The 18,398-nt window shown below is 32.5% G+C and overlaps 1 long non-coding RNA gene across 1 annotated transcript in view; it reads left to right on the top strand.

Annotated features, from left to right (window-relative positions):
* LOC149249364 (uncharacterized) overlaps positions 1–18,005 on the top strand; it is a 38,148-nt gene extending 20,143 nt beyond the window's left edge. The window contains exon 3 of the long non-coding RNA XR_016265845.1: positions 17,606–18,005. This is a non-coding gene — a long non-coding RNA (uncharacterized LOC149249364). The remainder of the gene's footprint in view (positions 1–17,605) is intronic.
* The last annotated feature ends 393 nt before the right edge of the window (positions 18,006–18,398 follow it).

The raw sequence follows: 18,398 nt of genomic DNA, 5'->3' as shown, positions 1-18,398 counted from the left end.
ATGGGAATTTTTTTTATTTTTTTGGATCCCCAGAGAGTTGACCCATTGTCCATAACGGAAATTCAAATCTAGAAGTTTGTTTAATTGACATTTTTGGAAACATCCAGATCCAAATTTGGATGTTTGCCTTGTTGACTAAGCATTAGTGCCCAGATTCAAAATTTGAAAGATTAGAAAAAGCTACTAGAATGGATAAATAAAAATCTTGTATCCAGAAATGACCTGGCAAGCCAAGTTGTTTGGCTTGCAAATGTGATGCATTATGGTGAGGACATGTGGATGATACTGACACTGATATGGCATAGATGGGAGATTTTCAAAGGGCCATAACTTTGTGTCTTGAGTTTGGAATTTGATGAAATTAATATCGTTGGAAAGCTCTCAACAAGTAAATGATGGTGTTTGTTACCCACCAAAAAGTGGATAACCCCTAGGAGATTGTTTTTCTCCTTTGTGGATATCCAACTAGCCAACAACCCTATATGAACAACACAACATTATGCTATTCTTCTCCACTTATTTCTCGGGTTAGATTTCTCTCCCATGCGACATGGCTTCTTGAAGGAAGGTTGGTCATCCATCTATAGGTACTTTAACCATTTTTGAAATCATGTGCTTTCACTTAATATTATGGGCATACAAATATGGATCACGAGAAAAAAATTGATAATTGACCGATCTTGGTTGTATTCTTGTTCCCTTACTTCACTTGGGAGGTTAGTCTTTGACTCTAGTCCAACGGGACCTCCTTTAAGCCCTAGGATTTAATCAATTAAAATTGGTTTTTTGTGGGTCCCAAGCCCAAAAAAACACTTAAATAAACGCTCTATGGCCATCGAAACATGTACGTAGGGAGGGAGTCAACATATTTCCTGCAACTTAGCCTTGTGCAATCAACCTTTTCTTCATGAAAAAGAGGCCTTCAAGTCATTATAAAAAGGGCCCTTGTAGCTTGGACCACCAATAACAATGGTTGCAAATATGTAATGGTAGAATGGGTTGTTCTTGGCAAGGTGGATGGAACTTCACTCCATTGGAAACATTTTTCCACCAGCTCTTTTTGGCCTCCTCCATCTTGTTTATAATTATTGACCAAATCGAAGGTTGTCTTCTAGGCACAAAGAAACCCGAGGACATTGAGGGGTTGGGCATTGTGGAAGGTGAGCCCGAGGATTGACTTTCTGTGAAATTTCCTTGAATTGCAACAATTAGAAATTTATTCTTCTAACTAATTAATTATGCAGTTATATGCTATGACAAACAATGAATAAATCACGCTGCAATTCTTCACAAATAAAAAATGCCACAGAAAATAAAATGTTGGAACTGAGAAATATAGAGCACACACACAATAAATTTGATAGTTATTTTTGGACTATTGTCCCCGAAAAAACCCAATGTAGGAAAACTTATGCAACAACTGAGGGTTTTATTATTATTATTATTCAGGAAATTTATGAGTACAATCTGGATGCCAAATTGGATATCCTCAGTGAATAATCTGGCCAAAATTCTTAGAGAGGATTTTCTCTCTCCACGAGAAATCCCGACACAACTTGCTTTAGAAAAATTGGTTGTCCAAACCCTTGTGCAATGCCTGTGCAGACCCTCAAATGTGTGACACAAAAGTGCCTCTGGTCAAGTCGTCCTGCCTGCTACTGCTGCTGGAAGAGACTCTCCCACCCTTTGGAAAATTATCTCAGCCTCTGGAACCTGAATCGACCTCCTCAGCTAAATGGAACTATTCATTGAAGCTGTTTGCGTAGTCCATGCACAACCTCTTAGTGCAATAACTTTGCCTCTTGTTGCTGTCTCTCCGGAACTGGAAACTTCCTCTAGAATCACTTATGCTGCTCCCTTTCAGCCTTTGCGTCCCTTTGGCTCAAACTTCTCTCCTTGTTGAATCATTGCAATTGAGTAGCTCGATCTGCCAAGGAAACTTGCTCTCTTGATGTGTCTTTCCCATCCCCACCGAGTTGCTCATATAATCTCTCATTGGTGAATCAATGACCATGATTAGATCCGCATCAATGGCTAAGACAATCTCCAACTTGATTCGTGTGAGTTTCTAGAGAAGTCTCACCTTTCTTAATTAATTTCTATTAATTAATCACTTTTCCTAAGTCAGGAAATATTTAATTATTGATCAATTAACTTAATTGAGCCATCTCTAGGTGTTTTATTCTGAAACTTTTTCTAGGTTTTAGAGATCCTGTGCTCCTTAACCTCTCTGACCAAAGTCAAGAATAGAACATTTGTCCGATTCTACAAAAAATAAAACTCCCTCTTAGCAAGGAAGGTGTTCTCTCACTCTGTCTCCATAACATCCTCCATACACGTTGCTAATGTTTGACAACTGCGACAACCTACCACTGCCCACCAAGCCACTGCGCAACTCTGATTCATCTGCCACTCTAGGATGAACCCCCCTGCATTTGCGTTGTTGCTGACATTGCACAATACCACCTGTATTGCTGCCAACTGTGCTCTACGCTGCAATTGAACTCTTGCTGCTGATGCTGCAACTATTGCAATTGAGAAGAAAAATACTAAATCAACTATCTCTGGACTGGCTCTGCATCTATCTCTCGAGTCTCTGACTGTGTTACTAGCCTCTGCATTGTCCACTAAGTAACTGTTTGCGTTGCAACTGCTCTATGCTCCTCAACATCTGACTGCAACTGCCTCTCAAGAACTAAACATTGATCCATTTGCTACTAAAAATTGTGGGCCCCTGTAGCAAAGGGTAATGATTTGTGGGGAAACATCTATCTGATGCTATACTCCTTGGATCATGCCCAAATCTCCGCAATTCTAAACTTTATCTACTCATATTGTTGTTGCTACTACTCTGCTGCTATTTGTGCAATGTCGCTGCAACTATTGCAATAATGACTCTGATCTACCCAAATCTTGGAACGCTAGCTTTCATAGGGCTGCTCCCTATGAAGCTAGACGTGTGAAGATGACTGTCAAATGCCTATTGTGGAAGTTAGGTCAATATAGTCGACACTTTCACCCATGTGGTTTTATGGATGGTTAGGTCAAAGGTTAGTGTAGCTGACGCCATTGCATATTCCAGTAGAGGACGGATAGGATGGGAGTGGAAGAGATTAGGGAGGATAGGATGATTCTAGAATAGCATAGCTAGGGAATGTTGCTGGAGCAAGGCATGAATGTTCTAAACAAATTTAAAAAATGTCCTCACATTATAAGCAAGAATTCAATCACGGAATATAATCCTTATATGATTATACTAAACACTAAAGTAATCACTAATATACTATAGAAACCTTAACTTCGGTACAAAGTTTTCTGAAGGAGGATTGTATGTAATGACCCATCTCAAATTACGTGCAAAATGGAAATATTAGCACGCGTCACATGTACTGCACTAGTATGCATACTAATTGAATACCTAACTCACAAGAAAATATAGAACTTATATTTATGAGTAAATTAATAAAGAAATATTCATAAAATTATAATAAAGAAATATAATTAAAATTATAAATTATGTTACTTATGATTAAATTAATAAAATAATATAAATAAGTTATATCTATAAACAAATGTTATAAATTCATAAATATAATGAAGAAATACAAATAAATTATGTTTTTTTTTAAACAAGCATTATAATTTTTCAAACTTCGAATATGAAATAAACCTAGCCTCACAAATAAACTCCATATATAGCTCTGTTGTGAACCTTTAGTGTAGGTGGTTAATTCATGCATATGCTCGACTACACCTTATCCCATACCTTATCATTGGTTGAACCAGGGAAGGCGGTCACCATTTCGAGACAAGAGGGATTTTATATAAGATGGTGGGAGAATATAGAATGGAGGCGGAAAGAAAAGAAAATTTGGGGAAATCCAAGGAAATTGGAGGAAGGATACACCATTGAGGAGCGAGTCTGAAAGTGGATACACCATTGAGGAGCAACTGTTCTTGGAATTTTTGGCACGGGGGGCTAGAAGACTTCAATTTCGTAGGCTTTTGGATTTAGGAACCGGATAGGTTGATCCCAAATAGGCTGGGAGGAAACAGTCGATTTGGTAGCAGGAGTAGATTGGGAGCGACGACAACCAAAATTGACTTCAAACGAGATTTCCAAGTAAGTATTTGCGAATAAATTGTTAAATTTAGGTTTAATTTGATTTCTGGTTAATTGAAAAATTAGGGCATTAAATTTATCCCCCCTGAAGAAGTTATGGTGAGTCTTCCCTGGAAATCTTGGTTGTGGGGGTCTTGTTGGTCTGACATCTCCTTTAATCCCTAGATGCTCCTTTGCATATCAGGCACATTAAACTACCTTTTCTATTGATGATGGCCTCTGCATTCTAACCATGGCCCTGATTCGAGGATTTAATCCATACATGAAATGCTCAGCTTGGCATTCATCAATATCTAGATAAGGAACATATTTTACAAGTTCCATAAACCGTATTTCATATTCTTCCATTGTTTTGTTACCTCGGATTAATGTGTGGAAGGCTCTAACCTGTTGTTCTTGAAAGTAGGGTGGCAAGTACTTTGCGCGAAATTTTCTTCGAACAACTCCCACAGAACATTGTCCGATGTGAGACACAATTATCTTTCTATATATCCCCACCAAATCAAAGCAATTTCTCTTAGCTAAAATATAATGATCTTTGTTTTGGAGGTAGAAGAATATTCTCTTAGCACAAAACACCTTTTCATTCCTTCCAGCCATGTTTCAACACGATCTCCAGCTCGTCCTCCTGAAACTTTTGGAAGCTTAAGCTTTTGTAGTTCCCTAGAAATATCCTCATGAGGTTTTCTATAATGTAACTCTTTAGACCCCTCTGGGTTTCCTTCCTGAAGGTGAGGTCGCTTTTCCTTGGTACTGACAGTTAGTGACCCTTTTAGTGTTTCCAATGAGTGCATTATAATGGTTATCTCAGACACCGAAGCAGTTGGTGCTAGTGGTGGTGACGCTGCCAGACAATGTTGTCGTTGATATGTCTTATCCATTACAACTTTTTCTTGGTCACAAAATATATTATGAGTGTTTGAGGTATAATTTAGATTAGCTAATACAACTTCGTAAATTCAAACTCACATGAGGGTATAGGTTTTCTGCTATTATCACGTGCAGGCAGGTGTTACTGATAATGAGGTGAAGGACCTCCTTGTCCTAAATTAAAGGGAAATATGTTCTAATATGCATCAATGCAGAACAATACTTATTCTACTATGTCAGTCTTTATAGTTCATCAAAGGGTTTTAATTGTTTTAGCTCAATGTTTCTAGCATATAACAAACATTGTTCAACGATCTATAAATGTCTCCTCATTACAATCTATCCATATTAAGAGTCTAATAACATACACTTATTCAATTTAGCGAGCACAACGGTCGAAACTCACACCAAATCAAAATGATTCACTTAAAAAGGTGAATGACCATTCCATGAGTAATCCGAACATAGAGCACAATACCCATCATAAAGATATTAAAATTATATATTATTCCTTGTTGAAAGAGTGGCACACTCACAGGCAATGCAAGGCTGAAATTCCTACAGTTCTACATAGACTATGAGTTTTTAAGCTAAATCTGCTTCGATTTTTAGCTATAAGAGGAATTTTACAAACCCCAAACCAAACCTTTGTTTGTTGTCTAAAATGGAAACAAAAAATAAACTTGGTTCACTTCTTCTCCTATTGCTTGGTCCCTCCGCCTCAAATGCGCTCCCTTTGGGTAGTCAAATTTTTAATTTAATGTTTTTAACTCTTAGCCTATTCATTACATATATGTTGTATTGTATAATTTTTTCATAATTCTTTAGCAACTCAATAATTTGGTCAACGTAACAATAGTTCATGGACTACGCATACGCCCCAATGGACTATGATGCCATAAAAAAAACAAAGTGGAGCCAAATCTAGATTCGCACCAACTATTTAAAACACTGCTTAGTTTGTAAAGATCTCATTACCCTGATGATGGACTCACCTAGCTAGTCCGAAACGTCGGTTTCATAAATTGCTCACAGGTTTTTCCGTTAGCAATAAAAAAAAAGTATAATATTTTTTCCATGTTAAAAACTCTCCACATAATCTATTCCAAAAGTCTTGAACAACTATACCAAATATTAAACAATATTTATAACCTAAAAAGCCAATGGTATCCCTTGAAGAGAAAGTTGTGTTGGCTCCAAGTCAATGTTCACGAGCCAGAGATCCTACCACCACAATATATAATTTTATTTAAAGGAAATTTGACTCCATGTCAATACGGGCCAACAAGGCTACAAGTTTCACATATTGGTGCCCCAGACATATCATGGATGCTAATACCTATATGGAAGGCTTTGCTAATATGTAGATACCTATATATATACTTGGATGATAAAGGTGCAAAAATGTAATGAATTGGATACGCTATCTCGAATTTGCTTAGGATGATACCGGGTAGTTTTTATAACTATAAATAAAAATTACTAATAATAATTTTTTTTAAAGTATAGTATATAAAAACTACTAATTTCATAAATTTTTAATAATCTAAAATTAAACTAAATTCATTTGGAAATGGAAAACTAAATTAAAGTGACAATGGAAAACATATAACAATCAATGGTTTGCAAACTCGGTACAATTGAAATGGCAGACTTATGTGTTAGTATCATGTGGACCACAAAACAACAATATAGCCGCAAAAATAATTAAATCAAGAATCAAGAAAATGGTAATGGCATCAACCAACAAACGTTCATGATCTTTCCCAGAATTCTTATTGCAAGGCCAAACAAAAGATTATAATGGATACGACATAAAACTTCCCACATTGGAGGAGAGCACCCATTCTCCGCAGAAATAGATTGGGATGGTATCTTATGGAATTCGGAATAGCTCAGTGGAAATAAACTTGGAGCTGACTGAAAGTAAATTTGAAGTTCGGAGTAGTTCATTAGAGTTGTGGAGAGCTTAAAAGCTCCAAAGCGTGACTTGCACAATCCTCCCATGACTCCAGGTTTTGCAGGATAATCAGTGGGCAACACCTCCACCCCTCATAGTAGGACCAGGGTCAACACCTTATCATGGAACGTCATTGAGCCTTAATTGTTCTTGGAGTTTTGTCATCAAATGGCCGGCTTGGTAACGATACCATCTACAATGAAAACACTTGTCCACACATTATAATACATGCATCAATATATTCAAAACCCTTTGTATTCAAATAACAGTTCCCTTGCATTTCTTTTGCACTGTCATCTATGATATTGATATTTGGCTATGTCTAGCCAATATATCCGTAAGTTAGCTTTCACATTAAGTAGTAAAATGTAGTCATTCTTTTATTTCCATCTCATCATTCATGTTGATACATAAAGTAAAACTGTAGACATCACATTCATAACATAATTCATATTGATATTCATGTACCAACAACATTAAGCATAATAGTTTGAAATCATTCTTACGTGTAATCTTTCATAGTCATATAATAGTTTAAATGATAGTCTCAAGTATCTAGTGAAAATAAAGTAAATATATACAAAATAAGGTTTTAAGTGCTTCAAAATCAAAACAAGTTGGGGTATTTCTAGTATTAGGGTTTATGGTTTATGGTTTAGAGTTTATCACACTTTCATAAATGTTTTCAATAAACTCTTAAACACAAGTTACAAAAGAGTCTTTAAAATGTTATAAAATACTTAGGGTTTAGGGTTTATGGTGTAAGGTTTATAACACTTTAGTAAACTATTTTAATAAACACGTAAATAAAAGTTACATAACACTTTTTAAAATGCTATGAAATGCTTCAGATTTAGGGTATACGATATAGGGTATAGGTTTTAGGGTTTGGTGTTTAGGGTTTAGGTTTTAGGGGTTAGGGTTTAGAACACTTTAGTATATCCTTTTAATAAACACTTAAATAAAAGTTACAAAACACTTTTTAAAATGTTATAAAATTCTTAGGGTATAGGGTTTAGGTTTTAGGGTTTGGGGTTTGGGGTTTAGGGATTAGGCTTTATAACAATTATTTTAATAGACAATTAAATAAAAGTTACAAAACGATTTTTGGAATATTATAAAATGCTTAGGGTTTTGGATTTATAAGACTTTGGTAAATTCATATAATAAACACTTAAGTAAAAGTTACAAAACACTTTTTATAATGTTATAAAATGCTTAGGGTTTAGGGTTAAGGGTTTCAGGTTTAGAATACTTTAGTAAATGCTCTTAATAAAGACTTAACGTAAAGTTACAAAATGTTTCTAATACGTTATAAAATTCTTAGGGTTTAGTGTTTAGGGTTTAGAGTTTAGGGTTTAGGGTTTATAACACTCTAGTAAATTCTTTTAATAAAAACTTGAATAAAAGTTACAAAACGATTTTAAAAATGTTATAAAATGCTTAGGGTTTAGGGTTTAGGGATAAGGGTTTAAGGTTTAGCATTTAGAGTTTACGTTTAGGGTTTATGGTTTTTGGTTTACAGTTTAGGGTTTAGGGTTTGGTTTTTAGAGTTTAGGGATTAGGGCTTAGGGTTTATAACACGTTAGTAAATGCTTTTAATAAAAAGTTAAATAAAAACTACAAAACACTTTTTTAAAATGTTATAAAATGCTTAGGGTTTAGGGTTTATGATTTGGGGTTTGTGCTTTAAGGTTTAAGGTTTAGGTTTTATGATTTAGGGTTAGGGTTTGGTGTTTAGCATTTAGGGTTTAGTGTTTAGGGTTTATACGACTTTAGTAAATGCTTTTTAAAATGTTCAAAATGCTTTTAAAAATGTTATAGAATTCTTAGGGTTTACGATTTGGGATTTAGAGATTAAGGTTTAGGGTATAGCTTTTAGGATTTGATGATTGGGGTTTAGCGTTTAGGTTTTGGGTTGTATAAAACTTTAGTAAATTATTTTAATAAACACTTAAATAAAAGTTACAAAACAATTTTTTAAATGTTATAAAATGTTTAGGGTTTAGGCTTTAGACTTAAGGATCTAGGGTTTGGCGTTGGGGTTTGGATTTTATTGCTTAGGTTTTAAGGTTTATAACACTTTAGTAAATGATTTTAATAAACACTTAAATAAAGGTTACAAAACGGTTTTTAAAATGTTATAAAATGCCTAGGTTTTAGGGTTTAGGCTTTCATGTTTAGGGTTTAGGGTTTATATAACTTTAGTAAATTCTTTTAATAAACGCTTAAAGAAAAGTTACATCTCTTTTTAAATAATGTAAAATGCTTAAGGTTTAGGGTTTAGGGTGTAGATTTTATTATAACACTTTAGTAAATGTTGTAAATTAATATTTAAGTAAATGTTACAAAACACTTTTTAAAATGTTGTAAATTTCTTATGGTTTAGGGTTGAGGGTTTAGGTTTTTGGGTTTAGGGTTTAGGTTTTTGTGTTTAGGGTTTATGGTTTATAACACTTTAGTAAATTCTTTTAATAAACACTAAAATAAAACTTAAAGAATCATTTTTAAACTAGTATAAAATGCTTAGGGTTTATGGTTTAGGGTTTAGGGTTTGGGGTTTAAGGTTTATTGTTTAGGGTTTAGGGCTTAGGGTTTATAAAAATTTAGTAAATGTTTCTAATAAACACTTAAATAAAAGTTAAAAAACACTTTTAAAATTGTTATGAAATACTTAGGGTTTAGGGTTTAGAGTTTTGGGTTTAGGGTTTTGGGCGTAGGGTTTAGGGTTTAAGGTTTATAATGCTTTAAATAAACACATAAATAAAAGTTACAAAACAATTTTTAAAATGTTATAAAGTGCTTAGAGTTTAGGGTTTAGTGTATAGGGTTTAGGGTTTAAGGTTTGGGGTTTCAAATATAGGGTTTATAACACTTTAGTAAATTCTTTTAATAAAGACTTAAATAACAGTTACAGAACACTTTTTAAAGTGTTATAAAATTCTTAGGGTTTGGGGTTTAGAGTTTAGGATTTATGGTTTGGGTTTTACGGATTAGGATCTATGGTTTAGGATTTATGGGTTAGGGTTTAGCGTTTATAACACTTTAGTAAGTGCTTTCGGGTTTGGGGTTTAAGGTTTAGGGTTTAGGTTATAAAATGCTTAGGGTTTGGGGTTTAAGGTTTAGGTTTTAGGGTTTGTAACACTTTAGTATATTATTTTAATAAACACTTAAATAAAAGTTACAAAACACTTTTTAAAATGTTATAAAATGCTTAGGTTTAGGCTTTACGGTTTGGGGTTTAGGGTTGAGGGTTTAGCATTTATGATTTAGGGTTTGGGTTTTATTGTTTAGGGTTTAGGTTTTATAACACTTTAGTAATTGCTTTTATTGAACAATTAAAAAAAAGTTACAAAATTCTTTTTTAAATGTTATAAAATGATTAGGTTTTAAGGTTTAGGGTTTGGGGTTTAGGGTTTAGGGTTCAGGGTTTATAACAATTTATTAGATTCTATTAATAAACACTTAAATAACACATACAAATCACTTTTTAAAAGGGTATAAAATGCTTAGGGTTTAGGTTTTGGGGTTTGGTTTTTAGGGTTTAGTGTTTAGGGTTTAGGGTTTACATTTTATAACACTTTAATAAATTCTTTTAATAAACACTTAAATAAAAGTTACAAAATGCTTGGTAAAATGTTTTAAAATTCTTAGGGTTTAGGGTTTATAAAACTGCAGTAAATTCTTTTAACAAACACTTAAAAAAAGTTACAAAATGCTTTTTAAAATGTTATAAAATGCTTAGGGTTTAGGGTTTAGGGTATATAAAACATCAGTAAATTATTTTAATAAACACCTAAAAAAAGGTAACAAAACACTTGGTAAAATGATATAAATTACATAGGGTTTAGAGTTTAGGGTTTCAGGTTTGGGGTTTAAAATGTTATAAAGTGCTTAGGGTTTAGGGTTTAAAATTTTATAAAATGCATAGGATTTAGTGTTTATGGTTTATAAGGCTTTAGTAAATGCTTTTAATAAACACTTAAAAAAACTTACAAAATGTTTTCTACAATGTGATAAAATGCTTAGTTTTTGGGTTTTAGGGTTTAGGGTCTAGGGTTTAAAACACTTTTGTAAATGCCTTTAATAAACACTTGAAAAAAAGTTACAAAATGCTTTTTAAAATGTTATTAAATGCTTATTTTTGGGGGTTTAGGGGTTACGGTTTATTGTCAAGGGTTTAAAACACTTTTGTAAATGCTTTTAATAAACACTTGAAAAAAAGTTACAAAACACTTTTTAAAATGTTATAAAATTCTCATGGTTTAGGGTTTAAAATGTTAAAAAATGATTAGGGTTTAGAGTCTAGGGTTTAGGGTTTATAAGAATTTAGTAAATGCTTTTAATAAAAACTTAAAAAAATTTACAAAACACTTGTTAAAATGTTATAAAAACGCTTACGATTTAGGGGCTAGTGTTTAAAAAAACACTTCAGTAAATGCTTGAAAAAAGGTTACAAAACACTTGTTAAAATGTTATAAAATGCTTAGGGTTTAGGGGCTAGTGTTTAAAACACTTCAGTAAATGCTTGAAAAAAAGTTACAAAATTCATTTTAAAATGTTATAAAATGCTTAGAGTTTAGGGTTTAGGGTTTAGGTTTCAAAATGTTATAAAATTCTTAGGGTTTGGAGTTTAGGGTTTAGGGTTTATAAGACTTTAGTAAATTCTTTTAATAAAAACTTTAAAAAGTTACGAAACACTTGTTAAAATGCTATAAAATTCTTAGGGTTTATGTTTTAGGGGCGGTTTAGTAAATACTTTTAATAAAAACTTTAAAAAAAGTTACAAGATTCTTGTTAAAATGCTATATATAACTCTTAGGGTTTAGGGTTTATGTTTAGGGTTTATAACACTTTAGTAAATGCTTTTATGATTAGGGTTTAGGGTTTATGGTTTAGGATTTAGGGTTTGGGGTGTAGGGTTTATGTTTGAGGGTTTATAAGGGTTTAGTAAATGTTATTAATAAACACTTAAATAAAAGCTACAAAACACTTTTTAAAATTTTATAGAATGCTTCGGTTTTAGGGTTTATGATTTAGGGTTTATAAGACTTCAGTGAATTATTTTAATAAACACTTGAATAAAAGTTACAAAACGATTTTTAAAATGTTGTAAAATGGTTAGGGTTTACGATTTATGGTTTATAACACTTTAGAAAATGCTTTTAATAAACACTTAAATAAAAATTAGAAAACACTTTTAAAAATGTGATAAAACTGTTAGGGTTTATGCTATAGGGTTTAGGGCATAGGATTTAGGGTTTATAACACTTTAGTAAATTATTTTAATAAACACTTAAATAAAAGTTACAAACAAATTTTAACATGTTATAAAATGTTTAGGGTTTATAGTTTTATGGTTTAGGGTTTATCACACTTCAGTAAATGTTTTTAATAAACACATAGATAAAAGCCACAAAACAATTTTTAAAATGTTATAAAATACATAAGGTTTAGGGTTTAGGGTTTAGGTTTTAGGATTTAGGGTTTAGGGTTTAGGGTTTAGGGTTTAGGGTTTATAACACTTTACTAAATTCTTTTAATAAACACTTAAATAAAAGTTGAACACTTAAATAAAAGTTACAAAACACTGTTTAAAATGATATAAAATGCTTAGGGTTTAGTCTATAGGGCTTAGGGTTCAGGGTTTAGGGTTTGGTGTTTAGGTTTTAGGATTTGGGGTTTAGGGTTTAGGGTTTATGGTTTATGGTTTATAACACTTTGATAGATTCTTTTAATAAACACTTAAATAAAAGTTACAAAACACTTTTTAAGATGTTATAACATTCTTAGGGTTTTGGGTTTTGGGTTTTCAGTTTTAGGGTTTTAGGTTTAGGGTTTAAGGTTTATGACACTTTAGTAAATACTTTTAATAAACACTTAAATAAATGTTACAATATACTTTTTAAAATGTTATAAAATGCTTAGGGTTTAGGGTTTAGGGTTTGCGATTTAGTGTTTATGGTTGATAGCTCATTAGTAAATTATTTTAATCAACACTCACATAAAACTTTCACAACGCTTTTTTAATTTTTATAAATTGCTCAGGGTTTAGGGTTTATAAAAATTTAGTAAATATTTGATCAACACTTAAATAAACGTTAAAACATGCTTTTTAAAATGTTGTAAAATTCTTAGGGTTTAGGGTTTAGGATTTTGGAGTTAGGGTTTAGGATTTAGGGGTTGGGGTGTAGGGCTTCTCATTTAGGTTTTATAACACTTTGGTAAATTCTTTTAATAAACACTTAAATAAACGTTACAAAATGATTTTTAAAATGTTATAAAATGCTTCGGTTTTAGGGTTTAGGGTTTGGGGTTTGGGGTTTAGGGTTTAGGGTTTATAAGACATTATTGAATTCGTTGCTTGAGTAGCAAGGCTTGCATCAGGTATTTCTTCCCAGAAGTTGGGAGCATTAAGCTTCCTCAATATTGTGATTCCCCCAAGATCATATAGCCAAAGAATTTCAACTTCGATGACTACTAGCAGGATGTCCACTACCAAACTTTAGTGCATTGGCCCCTTCATAATTAATGATGAATCTAATGAGAAGCCTATATCAAGACCCCCTCTCTTGTTCTTAGAAGCCAACATCAACTCCAATAGGGCTTGACATTCATTATTTTGTGTCAGCACAGGGACTTTGTATTTGCACATTATTTTATTTTATATATTTTCTCAGATAACTATTTAGCACTCTTCTCTCTGTTTTGATTTAGTAGTTGATTTCACGCTCCCACATTGTACTTACACTCGATCTTTAATAAAATTATACTATCTCTTTTTTACAAATCAATGGTCATGTTCATCATTGGCAAGAAACATAAATAATATGATCTAAGCAAACTTATAATAATATCTTGGAACTGAGAAATATTTCAATATTTATTTCCATAGACGGAACATTTTTTTTTAAAACATATAAAGATGATGAAGTCCCAAAATGCAGCTTACCAGCCTTGCTAGACCATCAGGATGGATGTGATTTCTTGGAGAAATATTGACATTTCCTTACTTATGACACACTGAGCATGAGCAAGATTTGATTTGATTTAAAAAGACTAGGTCCTTACTATCATGATAAATCCACAAGCACAAGATCTAAAATACAGAGAAGTCAAGCCAAAATAGAGTTGTGATCTGGGAAAACTATTGGGATGAAATCCAAGGTGGAGATCGGAAGAGTGACTGGGTGATTGAGAAATAATAGTGTTATTAAGAATAAATTCCTTATAAACATAGTAAACAAACCTTTCATCACTAGTCAACAACCAACAAACAAATCACATAGCATATCAATATCTCTCCAGAAACAAAGATCTGAGAAGGTGTTTGGAAGGATCAGACAACACCATAATGTATTAATGATAATCACAAAACCATGAACCAGTTACTTTTCTCAAAATACATTTGTCCATGTACATGGAATATATTACATTTGTCCATAAATTTGTCTCCCATACAAAAAACTATAATCGTTGCATGTTGGGAAAAATAAAACATTGACAGGTTCTTCTTTAGTGAAAGAACCATGCTATGATAGACCCCAAAAAAATGATAACAACAACCCATTTGCACAACGGGGATCTATATTGATGGTGATCAATGATTTCTGTTGTAGTGGATGGTGATCCTACGTCATATTTGACATCTACATATGTGCTTAAAAATGCTCAGGACATTATATCAATGGACATCTTTTCAATATCTGCAGAGCGATTGATGGTAAAATGTTGAAATTGACAACTCCAATTTATTGTTTCTTTATGAATAGGTTTTAAATTGTCCTTCTGAACCCGATAGATGCCTTTCATCTGATTACATATCAACTCCGAGTTGGTGAAGACTTCAATATCATTGACATCATGTTGTTTTGCCTCTTTTAGCCCTTCAACAAGGGCAATGTAATATGCCTCATTGTTTGTCATCATTCCAGGCACTTCTCTCTTTCCATCAAATAAATGATTTGTTTCCATATTGTAAATGATAAATTTAACAACTACTCGACCTGGATTTGGAAACCAGGACACTTAAATTCATAAACGCCACTTTTGCACCATTTTTTACACTTCAAATACCTGAAAAAATAAGATAACAATAAATTCATGTTAAAAAAGTAGACAATTATCTATTTCCTAATACTCAACATGTTTTTCAATCATATATAATTCAAAAAAGCAGATAATTTTTTTCACAAATTCAATGTAAGACTGACTCACGCAATCTCTCATCATAGTTGCCAATTGGTGTTGTTGAAAGTAAACAAATAAAAGGGTAGGTTTCTTGCCCTTATGTTACAGTCCAACGTAGAATTTTCTTTAATGACAAAATCTCCCCAAAGTAAGGATAAAATAGGTGGCTTTTAAAGACAATAGAAGGCTATTTCCAACTCTATACATATTCTTTTCCATTACCTTTTCTTACTGTTTCTATAAAGTACAAAATCATCAACTCAAGCTTTCACTGTCTTCATTTAGGAACAACACAATTTCATCTTATTAAATTCATTCCACTAATGTGTTGCCATATATACATGAAACATGTGCAAATCTTTAAAAAAATGTCTTTTTTTTTTCGTTGATCCACAACAATATCATTTTGCATTCAAATCTAATCAAGACAGATCTCAAAATATATTGAATAGTGGTGTCCTTGACTTCTATCTTAGAGGCGAGAAAAGGCTAAAAATGTTAGAGATGATGGCACATTCCTTACTGGTTACATTCCTATAGATGGTTGCCAAGTGAATTGTTTAGGTTTTGATATTAATGTTCAATACTCTTTAATGCTTTTATTTCCAATAGATATTTCAAACTTGACAATCCAATTTTTTTACAATGTGTTTTGAAACCTATTCCCACAAACATGACCTCGCCAGTTAATTAATCTTTGTACCTCAAGGACTCCTCACCATGACCATTCTAGGCATACCCCAAAATCATGGGAGTCCACGACACCACATTCCTTTCCGGCATATTTTCAAGCACTCTGTTTGCTTCCTCCATACTTCCACACTTCGCATACATGCCAAGAAGGGCACTCCCCACAAATATACAAGAGTCAAATCCAGTTCTAACAATATGGGCATGTACCTCCTTACCTCCTCTATCTTCAATACCAACAAAAACACCAAGAGCACTAGTGAAAGTGATCCAGTCCAGCCTCATTCCTGCCCTCAACATTCGGACAAAATAACTAAGTTCCTTCTCCCCATCCCCAGTGTTTGCATATCCTGCAATGATTGAATTCCAAGAAACCAAGTCTTGCTCAGGCATTTCGTCAGACATTTGGCAAGAAAACTCAATTGCACCCTATTATTATAGAAGTAAATTCAAAATTAATGGAAGCATCAATACAAGAAATAGAGGAAATCACGTATATAGATCTAGAGGATCATATGGAGAATTTAGTACCACAATTTGAAGAGATCCCTGAGAATAATGAAACCTCGGTTCCTAAGTTTGTTGAACAAGGAGAGTCATCAAAATTGAATCAAGTAAAAGGAAAGGCTCATAAGACCTAAATTACAAATTAAGACATAGAAGAAGACAATTAAAAAAACAAGAAGGAAATTGACAAGAGCAAAAGACATGACTCTAAAACAAACAAAACATAACACTGTCATTAGAAATGTTATTGACAAGAAAGGTATTAAAAGTAAAAGTTTTATGGGATTAAAATATTTAAAAAATAAAATAAAAATAAATACATAAGGGTAACAAGAAGCATGAAAAAACAAGGTAATGAGAATAACCTTGTTTCACCTAAAATAATGGAAAACTTAGAAGCAAGAAAGCCTTAATTGTCACCAACAAATATAGGATGAGATAAAATTCTACAATAGGTCTATGAATAAATCAATTACGTGGAACAAGAGGCACACAATGAAAAGGTACAAGATTATTCTCATATTCATGAACATTATTTTGAGTAGTGTGACTTTCCTTTAGACATTGCTATGGAAAAGGATATCATCAAACCATCAAAATAAGAGGTAACATAACTGGAAGTTTTAGAGAGACATATCAAAAGAGAGAATGAAATGCTCAAAGAGAAAAACCACAAGATTCTCAAAAGTATGTATCACTAGTAGCATAGAAATTCCAAATTCAAGAAATATAGGAGGGAACTACACTTAAAGATCAAAATTATGAACGAAAATATACTAGTGAGGAAGCCTAGATGGTTTGTTGCCAAGAAAAATAAGGGCACCCAAAACAACCTGGGCATTGTCATCTAACCATCTGAAACCATACTCTAAATCAGGAAGTTGACAAAAAAAATTTCAATTTTGTCAAATTGCATGAGGACATGCACTAAATTAAGTATGCGGAATGATGGGCCCATAATTAGTAACATTTCATCATTTTTTTACATTAGTATGATCTCTTTTACCTTGTAGAAACCCTCATAATCATCTTTCCTACATCATTTTGTCATATTTCACATGAAATGTTCCATATGAAATAAAGAAGGTTCTACAAATGTAATAATTCTGTTATTCTACGTTTTATATGTTTTTCTTTGTAAAATTAGGCTAATATGCAAGTACTGTAGAAATTAACAATTTATGTAGTTCATCTATTAATCTGTAGTAGAATCCAAGGTTAGTAATGCTTTTCAAGTAGTGAAGTTGAATGAATCACATGGACAGGTAGAAAAAGACTCCAATAAGGTGATCCATCCATCTTGTGCATCAAAGAAGCGATTGAGTCATCATGGTGGTGAAATCAAATCTTAGGTCAACCCATCACATGGCACAAAGCGCGAAGATAGATTACACTAAGATGATTATGTGGTAGAGCAACCAACATCAAGTGATGAGATATCTTTATGTATCAAAAATGTTAAGGAATAACACAATGATGGGTTGAGTGTTCATATGCATTAATAGTGAGATACAAGTGAAGCATAGGGATTAAATTTGAAAAATATCAAATGGATACTTTCTCATCATCCTCATTCTGATTGATAGCATTTTTATTATGATTTAGTTATTTTCAAAAATGATAGAAATTGACCTCACTTGGCACAGAGAAGGACAATAGACACAACATATGAATTTCAAAGTGGAAAAGGGTTGGCACATTATCCCTGTATTATTTCTATTTGTATATTATAATGCCTTCATAACACTTTATTTCATATGCTTGATTCAATTGTATATATGCCCTAATATCTACATGTGGTATAATTTAATGAATAGTTATTACCTAATGCATTATAAAGGATGTGATAATTTGTGCTTGATTATTTTTACATTTGGTTTATTTTCCACATTTGAATATTTGTTATATCATGAAATTATCGTATAAGACTTGATTTAAATATATTACTGACTCGACAACTCATTTATGATTATTGTTAGTTTATATTTATGTGTATGGTGATATTTCTTTTGGAATTTTTAGATCTACAAACATGAGAAATGATGGTAAAGTGGGGAT

This window comes from Pinus tabuliformis, chromosome 7 (genome assembly GCF_031772625.1).
Source record: "Pinus tabuliformis cultivar Carrire ecotype Pingquan chromosome 7, CPIR1, whole genome shotgun sequence".
Taxonomy (NCBI): domain Eukaryota; kingdom Viridiplantae; phylum Streptophyta; class Pinopsida; order Pinales; family Pinaceae; genus Pinus; species Pinus tabuliformis.
The sequence above is the reverse complement of the archived record's forward strand: the minus strand, read 5'-3'. Positions and strand labels throughout refer to the sequence as shown.